Source organism: Eriocheir sinensis, chromosome 16 (assembly GCF_024679095.1).
Source record: "Eriocheir sinensis breed Jianghai 21 chromosome 16, ASM2467909v1, whole genome shotgun sequence".
In the NCBI taxonomy this organism is placed as follows: Eukaryota; Metazoa; Arthropoda; class Malacostraca; order Decapoda; family Varunidae; genus Eriocheir; species Eriocheir sinensis.
Window position 1 is genome coordinate 19,307,718 of NC_066524.1, and position 12,015 is coordinate 19,319,732.

The window sequence follows — 12,015 nt, forward strand, 5'->3', positions numbered from 1 at the left end:
GCATTTGGTTACTTCATCGTTGCTATTACTATTATTATTATTTTTTACGTACTCGTATTACTTTCTCTCTTCTCTATCGCCTTATCAATAATAGATTCGTACATTGATTTTCTCATTTTTTTCCTTCTCTTCTCGATTTCTGCAAGTGTTAACTAATTCACTATCAATCTTTCTTCTATTCACTATCTCTTTAGCAAAAAAAAATAGTTGGGTATATATTTTTTTTTCTCATTTTTGTCTTTTCTCTCAATCCACGCAGGTGTTAACTAATTCACTATTATTTTTCTTCTATAGTCTATTCATTTGGGCAAGGCCACTCACGATAGCTTAGTCCCAGCGACTCAACTTCCCCCTTCTGGTTGGGTAACTCCGAGCTGCCACGGCGCCGCCTCTCACTCCAGAAATTACCAGTTTGTGTTAGATACGCATGTTATGTTGACTACTTAACATGACAAGTAGGTTACATCTCGGAGATACCCAGCCAGAGGGGGAAAGTGGAGTCGCTGGGACTAAGCTTCCGTGAGTGGCCCTGCCCAAATGGATAGACTATAGTCACTATCAATTTAGCATCAATAATAGTCGTGTATATATTTTTTTTCTCAATCCACGCAGGTGTTAACTAATTCACGACTATTTCTTCAATTCATTATCACTCTAGCATCAATAATAGTAGTGGGTGTGTATATAAATATATATATATATATATATATATATATATATATATATATATATATATATATATATATTTATATATATATATATTTTTTTTTTTTTTCTTTTTTTTTCTCTCTTTTTTGTCCTTTTTTCTCAATCCACGCATGTGTTAACTAATTCACTGTCATCATTTCTTCTATTCACTGTCACTTTCGCATCAAAAATAGTTGCGTATATTTTTTTCTCATATTTGTCCATTTTTTCAATCCACGCAGGTGTTATCTAATTCACTGTTATCATTTCTTCAATTCACTATCATTTAAGCATCAATAATAGTCGCGTATATATATTTTTCTCATTTTTGTCCTTTCGTTAATTCCTAAAGGTGTTAACTAATAAAGCCGTTCACCTGCCATACCGACGCAGGATTGCCACAACACGTAACAATAAAAAATAACGTAAGTCCCCCCCTTCCCCCCCTCACGTTTTTTTTATTTTTTTTATCAGACTGGAACGTTTTAATAAACTTTTGTGTTTATTAAATACGTGTGAACGTGTATAAAAAATATTTGCAACTGAAGCCGTGCGCGGAATATATATGCATACATTTGAGTTATGTGTGTGTGTTTGGGGGTAGGGGGGGATAGGTGTGTGTGTGTGTGTGTGTGTGTGTGTGTGTGTGTGTGTGTGTGTGTGTGTGTGTGTGTGTGTTTATTTGAATTATCTTTTCCTATTTTCCTTTTTTTCTGCCTTATATATCATTATTATTTTTGTTATTTTTATTTTTATCATTTGTCTTTAATCCTCTTTTTTTTTTACCTTTCCATCTCCTTTTTATTTTCACTTATTTTCTCCTATTTTTCTTCCTTTGTCATATCTCTCATTATTATATTCACTTTTCATGCCCTTCATTCTCTTATATCTCTCTTCTTTCCTTCTTTCCCTACCCTCTTATTTTCCTTCTTTCATTTTTCGTCACTTTTCTCATGTTTTTCATCCTCTTATTCTCTTTCTTTCTATCTCCCTTTTCTTGCTTCTTCATTTGACCTGTTTCTTCTCTCACCATCTTGCTTCTCTCCTCTTCTTTTTCCTTTCTTTTTCCTCTCCTCTTATTTTCCTTTTTTTTTATCATATCCTTCACTTTTTCTCATGTTTTTCGCCCTCTTAGTCTTTCTTTCTATCTATCTCCCTTTCCTTGCTTCTTCATTTGACCTGTTTCTTCTCTCGCTGTCCTGCTCTTCTCCCTTCCGTCGTCCCTTGCCTTTCCTGCCCCTCGTGTTCTCTTCATCTTTCTCACTCCCCTGGCCTTGTCTCTTTCATTCCTTTGCCTACCATCTCCCCTTCCTCGCTTGCTTCATCTGATCTCTGTGTTTCTGTCTTTATCTTCCTTCTTTTATTCTTTACCCTTTTTCTTTTTCACCTTGCAAACTCTTTTTCCCGTTTTTTCTTTCTGTTTTTCCTTCCCTATATGTGTGTTTCTGTATTTCTCTGTCAAGTGTCTTTATTCTTTTCCTTACTTTTAATCTCTTTCTTCCTTCATCATCTTTTTCTTCGTTCTCTCTTGATATTCTCTCTTTTTCTTCCTTTTCCTTTTCAACGTCTCTTTTTTTTCCCTTATTTTACCATCTCCCTTCTTGGTTCACTTTCTCTAACCCTTTTTTTTCCCTTCCTCCTCATCTTTATTCTTAACTGTTTTGCTTTTCTTCATTCTCTCTCTTCCTTCCTCTTTTTCGTCTCTTCCCTTTTCAATGTCTTTTATTCTTCTGTTCCACCATCTTCATCCTTGCCTCTATTCCTCTGACCCGATTTTTGTTCCCTCATCATTCTTCTTCCTTTCCCTTCCTCTCCCCCATCCTAACTCTGCCAGGCTCTGTCTCTCTTTCCTCCCCTCCTGTGGCCTTCTTCTTCCCCTTCCTGATTCTCCCTGCTGACCTCTTTCCTCTGATACATACGAAAACTGTCAACCTCTCGCAGTCATTAACGTCGCTGGTTATGTATTGCCTTGGGCCAGAAAACACGGAATCTGGGACGCTGATTCTGGACTTCGCCGAATGCACGCGAGAGTGGAGTTAAGTTGCATGGAAGTGTGAGGATATTGTGTGACGGATGGAAGCGTTTGTGTGCTAGTAAAGAATTAACTCATTTTAGTGAAGAACGGAAAAAAAGTGATTCGAATTTTGTCTCAAGGTAGTTAAGTAGTAAATATGGTAAATATGTTTGTAAAGTAAAAAATGAGATGGAGTTTTTTGTTTCATTGGAATTGGAGTTTTTTGTTTCATGGGAATTTTTGAGTCCATAGAAAAGTGCTATCCACGGTCTTTTAAGTAAGTAATAGTAAACTGTTTAATTTACTCTCACCCTTATTCAGCGTGGGAAAGATAATGATAATAGAATGCAAGTAATTAAATTTGGCCAAGGGAGTATAGTGTAGCCATTGATAATTTTTGAGCCTTAGAAAACTGAGTAAATTTGGACTTTGAATACCATACATAGTTTAATATCATCAACGTGGGAAAGATAATGTGCATACTAGAAAAAATAGAATGCAAGTGATTTAATTTGGCCTTGGGAGTATAGTGTAACCCTTGATAATTTTTTAGCCTTATAAAACTGAGTAAATCTGAATTTTTAATATCATGCTTTCTTGGATAATTTCTAACATCACAAACCGAGTACATTGAGGAACCGAAACGGAGTAAGCTAGAGGCGAAGCTTGGTACACTTTATTTGAAATTGCTTGTGCGTGTAAGAGCCGAGTGTGTGTGTGTGTTTGTGTGTGTGTGTGTGTGTGTGTGTGTGTGTGTGTGTGTGTGTGTGTGTGTGTGTGTGTGTTGTAAGGTTCTTAGTAGCCGGGAAATTACATGCTCGTGAATGAAGCTTGTGGAGGTTATTAGCGCGTGATGGCGAAGGTGTAATTGGGTTCACCTGGGCGAGGGTTCATTAGTGCAGGTGACCGAACATACTGCCTGTGTTACCTGTGTTATTTTAGGCCTCTGTGTCTGTCTCTGCTTGTCTGTTGCTCTTGTTCTATCTGTCTGTCTATCTATCTATCTATCTATGTATCCCATTTAGTCCCTTCCTCTTCTCATCTTTCATACAACCTATCTTCTTTTCCTATCTTCTTTTTTTCTCTTCTATATCCTTTTACTTTATATTTTCACCCTATTCAATAAAAAAAAATCCTCTCTTCCTCCTCCCTGTCCTTGTATTCTTCTTCTTTCCCTATCTACGTTACAATTCACACCTTTATATGATTAAAAAGTTTATCAATAAGTCATTAGTGAATGCTATGTTTAAATCTCCTTAATTTGAATTAGCTTGAGGGAGTGTGACAAGGTCTCTCAGGTGATAGGTAAAGTTAGTTATGAAGACCTACCTGTATGTCTTGACGGACAGGTAAATCAACAAAAAAACATGGGGATATCAGGTTATATTTGCGTGTGTGTTTGGGAATCTCCAGAAAGGGTTACAGTCGAAGATGAAAGGAGAGGAGGTTCTTGTGTGTGTGTGTGTGTGTGTGTGTGTGTGTGTGTTAAGAGTATATGAAGCAACTCAAGGGCAACACCAAAAAAAGTGAAGAAAAAAAGCCCGCTAATCGCTGGTCTTACAAAAGAGAAAAGCAAAGAGTGGTATGTGAGTCTGTGTGAGTGTGTGTGTGTGTGTGTGTGTGCTCTAACCCTTGTACTTATTAACCCTAAAGCTAAAATACGATGCAAAGGTAATTTTCTATGGAACAATATTGTGGCGTTTGGAATCACGCGACCGACCGCTATCCACGCCCTGCCCTTCCCTCCCTTCCCTTCCTTACCCTTCTGACCCTCCCATACCTTCCTTACCCTTCTGACCCTCCCTTCCCTTCCTTACCCTTCTGACCCTCCCTTACCATCCTTACCCTTCTGACCCTCCCTTACCTTCCCTTACCCAAACCCCCCTCTTACCCCTTTATCCTCCTACCCTCCTAACCATACAGATCCTCCCCTACCCTCCCTTAACTTCCCTTTCCTACCCTCCTAACCCTACTTACCTTACCGTAGCCTCCCTTAATTTCCCTTTACTACCCTTCCTCTTACCTTCTTACCCTTCTAGCCCCCCTTACCCTCATATTCTCTTACCCTAGCCTCCCTAACTCCCCCTCCTTACACTCTTACCCATCCTTCCCTTCCTCCCCCTCCTTACACTCTTACCTTTCCTTCCCTTCCTCCCCTTCCTTACTCTCTTACCCTTCCTTCTCTTCCTCCCCTTCCTTACTGTCTTACCCATCCTTCCCCCACTCCTGTCACCTTTTTACCCTCCTAACCTTCCCTTCCCTATCCCCTCCTACCCTCACTTCATCCTTACCCTAGCCTGTCCCATTCCTCTCACTCACTTCCCATCCTCTTCCTTCCTAACTCTCCCTCCCTTCCCTACCCTTCCCCTTTCTCTCTCTTACCCTCCTAACCTTACCTCACCTTCCTTGACCTTCCCTAACTCTTTTACCCTACACTCTATCTTGCTCTCTTTCTTTCTTTTTACCCTCCCTTCTGTTCCCTTCCTTTATTCTATCATTTTATAGTCCCTTACCTTTTATCTCTTCTCCTTTTCTCCTTTTCACTATTCTTTCTACTTCCCATTATCCTCTTTTTCTCTTTATCATCTTTTCTTCCTACGGCTATCTGCTATTTCTCTCCTTCCTTTCCTTACTACCTTTTCTTAACCTGTACCCAAGCTTTCCTCCTCCTCCTCCTCACCTGACCCCCCCTACCTCACCTCCCACTCCTTATTACTTCCTGCCCTCTCTTCTTACCTCACCATATCTCCCTTTAACTATGATCATGTCTCCCTTTACTTCTCTACCCTTCCTCCTCCTCCTCTTCTCTTATTTCCTCCTCTACGCCTTATCTTTAACCTCCCCTCCCCTACCCTTCTACCTTCCTTCCTTCCTCCTCACACGCTACCTCCTCCTCATTTATTCACCTCCCTCCTTCATTCTCTCCCCATATCTCCTAACTATGATCTTGTCTACCTTTATTTTTTACCTTTCCCTACTTCCCACTTTCCTCTTCTTTCCCTTCAAACTCGCACGCCCTCCCTTCCTTCCCTCCCTCCTCTCATCTTCTCCTCACACGCTACTGCTCTGAAATCACCAAGAAAACGCAACGTAATCGCCTCGCTTAGTTTCTACTGCCATCATCAGCGCACTCAGCACGTCGCCGTAACGCACTGCTGAGTACTCCGCGCCGAGGGTCAGCGCCAACCTGTCTTACCTTTTAATATACTGTTGATAGTTGGAAAGAAATAAGGACAGGTGAAGTTGAACGTGTAATCAGGAACATGCTTTTTCCTTTGTACCTGTTTTTGTATCTCTTCGTTTTGTATTGTTGATGTTTGTTACCTGGATATTAATTGATGTTTTTGTTAATATTCACCTTCCTCATTCTAAGGTAGAATTGAACGTGTAATCGAGATTTTTTTTTCGTTATACTCCTTTTCCATGTTTTTTTTATTGTATTTTTCATGTTTATTTATTATCTTATTTATTGGTGTTTTATGTAACGTTTTAGTCAATGTTGATATACGATACATAAGAATATTCGAACATAACGAGACTGCAAGACGCCGGTAGGTCTAAACAAGGCAGCTCCTGTAAACCTAGCCCAACCCCAACATCACTATCCATAAGTTGTATCGTATCGACACTCACTTCATGACTGCCAAGCCTGTATTTTGTTTTGGAAATTTCAATCTATATAAATTTATATGACACGTAATGAAAACTAAATATTGCAAGTGTAAGCAAAAGTAAACCCGACAGCCACTAAAGAAAGCCAATAAAAACACGTATATATATAGTATCACAGTGAGCCTTCGTGTTTCATCGTCTCCCTGACCTCAAAATGTGAAAGGATACACACACACAACCGCACATTGGAAGTGTGTACACAAAAGCAAACTGACAGATGCCACACAAGAAAGCAATTGTGATCGCGTCTATTTTTACAGTCTCTCCTTCGCCTTCCTCCACCTCGACCTCAAAATTTGAACGGATACACACACACAACCGCATATTGGAAGCGTGTGTAAACGAAAGCAAACTAACAGATGCCACACAAGAAAGCAATTGAGATCGCGTTTGTTTTTGCAGTCTCGCCTTCGTCTTCTTCCACCTCGACCCCAAAATTTGAACGGATACGCACAACCGCATATTGGAAGTGTGTAAACGAAAGCAAACTAACAGATGCCGCACAAGAAAGCAATGGAGACCGCGTATATTTTTGCAGTCTCGCCTTCTTCCATCTCGACCCCAAAATTTGAACGGATACACACAACCGCATATTGGAAGTGTGTAAGCAAAAGCAAACTAACAGATGCCACACAAGAAAGCAAAGGACAACGCGTATATTTTTGCAGTCTCGCTTTTGTCTCCTTCCTCCATCTGCTTGACCTCAAAGATTGCAATGGATATATTTTTTTCCCTCGAGATTCAGAGCAGACTGTGCCATCTAGGTCACTGATGCTTGCTTGCCTTCCCCCTTCACCGCCTTTAGTGGTTCTCTTGTTACTAGTATATCAAACAATGCAATGGGGATGATAAATAGGTCTTTTATTAGCTTTTATGTTATTCTTTTACCTCATGCAAGTCTTCGTGTCTCAGTTACCTTTCCCATAAAGAGGAGATTATCCTCTTTATCTTCCTTCCTCCTCCTCTCTTACTTGTCTTTTTCCCTCCCTTAACTCTTACCCAAACCCTCCTGTCCTCCCCTCACCCTCCCTTTCCTCCTCGACATTTAAATTTTCACTTACCTTTCAGTTATATATATATTTTTTTTACCTTTCCTTCTTTCCCATTCGCCTTCCTTTGTTTATTCTTTATTTATTTCTACCATATGAGTCTGCTGTCAATCCTAGTTCCTGCATTACAACATTCTCCTCTCCTCTAGCCTCTCTATTGACACTGCGTTTTCTATCTTTATTATTTCAGTTTATCTTTGTTCTCCGTATTCCACTTTGGTATCTACATTGCAATCATTCTGTACCGCATTTACCTTCCTCTTGATGTTCTGTTTACTGTATTTGCTGTTTTTATCTGCAATTTCTCTTTTCTACGCTATTCAGTTTGACGTCATTGCACTTTTGAATATTTTTTTTCAGTATCAGCTTATTCTTATCACGTGTCTTTATTTATCATCGCTATCTTAAACCAGTAACGTATTATTTTCGTTTTCTCTCCTGCGTCTGCATCATAGCACCAATCTCCTCTCGCCACTTGCTTCCCACGCTACCCAATTGAATGCAAACGATAAAGGAAAGCAAACAACGTCAATCATATACACCTCCTGCCCATGTTTACCTGATGTTCTGCTTGGCGTCTGCACAACACCATTTCATCTCCACTTACCTTGCTCAAATGACTATGATGAGACGAAACTGCTTGATTTACGACCTTGCTCCTTTTAACGAGAGAGAAATCGATTAGTAGCCAGCCACCTAATTATACCTGCTCAACACACACGCACACACACGCATCCAGTTACTTGTATTACCTGTCCTTATCCACTATTTGCATGCTGCTCACACGCTTACTTCGCTGTTACTAAGGTGTCGTATGTTTGAGAGGTGAGGTGGTGTGCCCTAAGGAGAGAGGGTGCAGGTGAACGTAAGGAAGATCAAGAGGGACTGGTGAAGATTTTGTGATTGGGGTTTCTGCTGATATGAAGATCCCTTGCGTTGTTGGTAGTGTTGAATGTGTTTTGTTCTTGTATGTTGTTATTAAGAAGATTAGGAGGAGGAGAAGTTTTAGGAAGAGGAGAAGGACTTATTGGAAATGAGAAAGGATATGGTGAGGTTGTGCAAGAACTAATAGAGAGAGGAACGAATAGAGCCATCGAAAGTCAAGATATTTGATAGGATAAATGATAAATTAAGTGACTGGAGGAGTAGAAAGAGGAGTTATAGGGAAAGAGAACGAAAATTAAGTTTGTGGAAGAAATTAGCAAAGGAAAATAAATAAAACCAATGAAAGTCAAGTAGGATGCATAGGAATAAGATAGATAAAGAAAATGATTGGCGGAGAAAGAGGAGGAGTAGAAAAATTAGTTATATGAAAAGGGAAAGACAATTATCAGGTTATGGAAGGATTAATAAGAGCAAAAATAAAGAAAACCAAAGAATATTAAGACATTCAGGGAAGCAAATAAAAAAAATGAAGTAAGTGATATAGTAAAAAAAAAAAAAAAGAATGGAAGGGCGGGAAGAGCAAGGGTTGAGGAGAGGGAAGAGTAAAAGTTTATAAACAAGAGAGTGTGGGAAGAGAGGAAGGAACGAAGAGGGAGGGAGAGAAGAGAGAGGAAGAAGAGCGTGGGAGATTAAAGAATGTTGTCGATATAGAAGAAAATGATAAATATAATGAAAAAAAGGGAGAAAAGGAAGAGAAAGAGAATGAATAGCCCTAAGAAAGTGTGGGAAGGGAGAAAGGGACGAAGATGGAGGGAGAGAAGAGAGGAGGAAGAAGAAGAAGGACGTGAAACATTAAAGGACGTTGTTGATGTAGAAGAAAATAGGAAATAATATGAAAAAAAGAGAAAACGAAGAGGAAGGGAACGAAAAACAGAGAAAAAGGAGAACATAAAAAAAGTCAGAAAAAAAGATAAAAAACAGAAAAAAATGAGAATGCAGAGAAAAAAAAAGAGAAAGAGAAAGACTATAGGCCTCAAATCACTCCGGAATGGACACAGAAAAAGAATGGGAGTATATAAATCGTGCGAGTGAATAGAGAAACGAAGAGGAAGAATAATAAACAAAGGGAAAAAGAGCGGAAAAAAGTGAGAGAAAAAAAACAGACGAGGGGAGAAGCCGCAAGAGAGAGAGAGAGAGAGAGAGAGAGAGAGAGAGAGAGAGAGAGAGAGAGAGGAAATAAAATAATAAAACAGCCAAAAGAAAGTGAGAAAATGAAACATGGAAAAATATGCAACTAAAATCAGAAAAAAATCATTCTTTAAAAATAATAAAAAAAAGCAGAAGGAAATACTGAATTAAATCACAACACAGAATCACAATAAATAAGAAAATAAGAACAGAATTATGATATTGAAGTTAAAAGGAAAAATCAGTTAATGAAGCAAACGGACAAAGTACTAAGTCACGATTCTGTATACTGTTTTGTTTGTGTGTTGGTATATTTGTTATCTCTCTCTCTCTCTCTCTCTCTCTCTCTCTCTCTCTCTCTCTCTCTCTCTCTCTCTCTCTCTCTCACTCACTCCCGCCCAACTGAGACTCCCTCCCTCCCTCTCACTTCACTCTCTCAGACCCGACTGGCCTGTTTTCCACTCTGTCCCTCTCTCTCTCTCTCTCTCTCACACACACACACACACACACACACACACACACACACACACACACACACGCACACACACACACACTCGCATATGCACGTTCAGTCATTCTAGCTCTCAATTGTGTCTGTCTGTCTCTCTGTTTGCTTTCTGATCGGTGTTTTTATATGCATTTTCTGTCTATTTCAAGTCCTTTATTTAAATTTATGTATCTTCTTTATTAAACCTCATACTCGTAAATATCTCGTATGCTTCAAGGACGTATTAGTATTAACAGATTTCATGTTTATATGTATTTTCTGTCTTTTTCATGTCCGTGTTTAATTTACGTATCTCCCTTATTAAATTTCATATTCATAAGTACCTCGTATGCCTGAAGGACGCTTTGGTATTGTGAGGTTTCAAAATCATGCAGTATAAACACAAACTGAATATTAAGTGTACAATTTCTTTTTTGATTTACGTGTTTCTTTTATTAAATTTCGTAACTCAATGTCTCGCATGCCTGAAGGACGCTTTGGTATTCTCAGGTTTTAAAATCATGCTGTAAAAACACACAAATTAAATGTTTAGTCTACAACACGACAGCCTACACTTATTGCCTTCATTTTGGGTATCACGTTCGAGGAGGAAAACTCACGAAGGACGAAATTCCGCTTACAGATAAAAGCAAAGAGAAGCTTAATGACCCTTTGTCCTGTGCCTCCCGCTGGCTTTCTGAATTATGTAGGTCAGGAATGCGTGCGTGTGTGTGTGTGTGTGTGTGTGTGTGTGTGTGTGTGTGTGTGTGTGTGTGTGTTGTGTGTGTGTGTTTCGGGGCATCCAGTTTGAAATTTAATGTTCATTGGGATGGTAATTTTAGTAGTAGTAGTAGTAGTAGTAGGAGTAGTAGTAGTAGTTTTTGCAGTAAAGGAAGCTGTTAAAAGGAAAAGGAAATGGAAACAAAAAAGCCCACTAGTAGAAAAATAAGAAGAAGAAAAGAAGAAAAAAACGAAGAAGAAAAACTATTAGTAGTAGAGCTTCAATTTGTACCGATAGTAATAATAATAATAATAATATAATAATAATAATAATAATAATAATAATAATAATAATAATAATAATAGTAAGCGTAGTCATAATAGAATGAACAAGATGAAGGCGAGAACCGAAACAAGTGGCAATAAATATGTAGATGGCAGGTGTATTTACATGGATGAGGTCATTAAAATTCACACGGCCAGAATAATTAGCTTAAACCCCTGACACACACACACACACACACACACACACACCCACACAGACACACACACACAGAGAGAGAGAGAGAGAGAGAGAGAGAGAGAGAGAGAGAGCTGTCCTATCTCTACGATCAGATGGGATACAGAAGCGAGAGAGAGAGAGAGAGAGAGAGAAGGGTCATTATGCCTCGTAGTAATTAGCATTTTCAGCCTTAATGCTCTCCGTGGCAGACTCATCCTTCAAAAGAGTTTCATCAGAGGGAAGGGAAACGAGGTATGAAGGAAGATTTTACGGAGAACTTGAGAGGAGGAGGAGGAGGAGGAGGTGGGTGAGAAAAGAGGAGGAACACATTCTCTCTCTCTCTCTCTCTCTCTCTCTCTCTCTCTCTCTCTCATTTGCTAAGAGTGGTGATTATGGTGATGGTGTTTGTGACTGCGGTGATGGTGTTGCTGATGGTGATTGTATTTGCGATGGTGTTGATCGTGTTCCATTACCGATTGGGGATGACATGTGTGTGTTGCAGGTGGAGGGGGGAGGGGGTAGTGTGCCTGTGTGTTTCAGGAGAGTGTAGGTGGGTGTATGTGTCTGTGGGTGTGTCTGTGTGTGTGTGCGTGTGTGTGTGTGTGTGTTCGTTCATCTGTGTTTGTGTGCAGAAAGAAGAGGAAGAAGACTAGGAAGTGGAGGAAGAGGAGGAGGAGGAGGAGGAGGAGGAAGAGAAGAAGGAACAGGTTGAATTTCTGACTCTCCAAGTTGAAGTTAATTGAAATATCCACGTTTATCTCTTAGTCAGTTAATCAGTCAGCCTGTTAGTCAGTCAGTCGGTCTGTCAGTT

The 12,015-nt window shown here is 39.5% G+C and overlaps 1 protein-coding gene across 1 annotated transcript in view; it reads right to left on the bottom strand.

Moving 5' to 3' along the window:
* LOC126999494 (Y+L amino acid transporter 2-like) overlaps nt 1–10,528 on the bottom strand; it is a 39,460-nt gene extending 28,932 nt beyond the window's left edge. Inside the window, exon 1 of the mRNA XM_050862140.1 lies at nt 8,030–10,528. The gene's annotated coding sequence lies outside the window, so the exon portion shown is untranslated. The remainder of the gene's footprint in view (nt 1–8,029) is intronic.
* Between the last annotated feature and the right edge of the window lie 1,487 nt (nt 10,529–12,015).